The sequence below is a fragment of the Borostomias antarcticus genome, assembly GCF_949987555.1.
Source record: "Borostomias antarcticus genome assembly, chromosome: 6".
Classification (NCBI taxonomy): Eukaryota; Metazoa; Chordata; class Actinopteri; order Stomiiformes; family Stomiidae; genus Borostomias; species Borostomias antarcticus.
This window is the reverse complement of record NC_140239.1, coordinates 31,895,371-31,897,001: the sequence shown is the minus strand read 5'-3', so window position 1 is coordinate 31,897,001 and position 1,631 is coordinate 31,895,371.

The window sequence follows — 1,631 nt, the reverse complement described above, 5'->3', positions numbered from 1 at the left end:
GTACGGCCCCTACGGTTATCCAATCACACAGGAGATTGGAGTACGGCCCCTATGGTTATCCAATCACACAGGAGATTGGAGTACGGCCCCTATGGTTATCCAATCACACAGGAGATTGGAGTATGGCCCCTACGGTTATCCAATCACACGAGAGCCTTCAGCCACGCGTTGAAAGGCAAAACATATGTTGAGTCAATAATGATGGTTGTAGTCAATAATGATGTAAAATGTTCAATAATTGAACATTTAACCCGACGCACCAAATACAGAATGTGAGCTCACAATATCACATGATTTTGTTGCATTTTTCAAAATCTAGCTACTCTTCCAGGTTTCTACAAAATCACCTACCCTACCTTTAACCATATCACCTACCCTACCTTTAACCATATTGTGCTCTGATTCTCACTGTGAGGCTTTTTAGATAAGAGCTCAAGTTCAAGCACTGGGTACTGTCTAGAAGAACAGCAGCAGATATCTGCCAAGCCAGCCATCCATAGAGAACGCTAGTCAGCTAATAGCATAAAAAGGTGGTTTATTCACCACAAAGTGGTTCCGGCAGGGTAACCAAAGACTAATACAAAAATCAAAAGGAAATAAACAGTCAAATTGGCTCAACTGAACAAAACTCAAACTGTCACTTAACACTATATCATGTGCACACAGCTACACACTGAAGTCCAAAAGTAACAACTTAATTAACATCCTGTCATGTGCACACATCTACACAGACGTCTTCCCCCTCCCACAGCCAAACTGCACTGCTTAAATAGCCAATTAATCAATCAGGAAGCCAATCATTCTAGGCTAAACCATCCCTGCAGGTAAAACCCTGCCTCTCTTAACCACAGGTAAGTGATACAGTTATTAACTCCTAACCTGCTCACTTAAACACACTTCACATAGCTAACCACACTGGAATATACATTTGGCACCATTCCACAAATTACAATCAACATACAATTAATAACTTACACCCAAACTTGGTCTCACCCCAATGACATCACTAGTGATGTCACACAATCTATAAATACAGGAAGTATTTGGGTGCTTCCTCCTTTTGTCTCTGGGCCGTGTGGTAAGTATGGTGAGTACAGAGAACAATTAATTCACTCTCAAGCACTGACACAGTTGGGGGTAAGGGGTGTGGTCTCACCCACGTGGTCACATGATAAATGACCACTTGTTACAAGAAAAAAAAAAAGAAGAGAAAAAGCGTTGAGAAAATGACTTTGGTTGAATCCATAAGATCAAAGTCTACAAAATCTACAAAAGAAACTTCTCGTGCACTACTGTTACACTTCTGCCCATCAAATGAGCTTAGAAAGTAGGAGATGCATGGAGAGAAATGCATTAGGCCCACTGACTAACATTATACTGTAACCTAAATTAGTATAAACACGTGCTAATAAAACTGAGCATAATACATGCAGACTGCATGATGATCAATATGGATAACGGACAGTATAAAGATGTTCACTCAGATGCCTGTTGCTGCATTATAAGGCCAGTAGCTCATTAGCAAAGCATGCTGGGCAATTTATGAGGATTCCATGTATTCACAGTGCTGCTGATGACGTAGGCTACAACACAGGTGTGTTTGGGATGTATAAGATTACAAACCGGAAAAA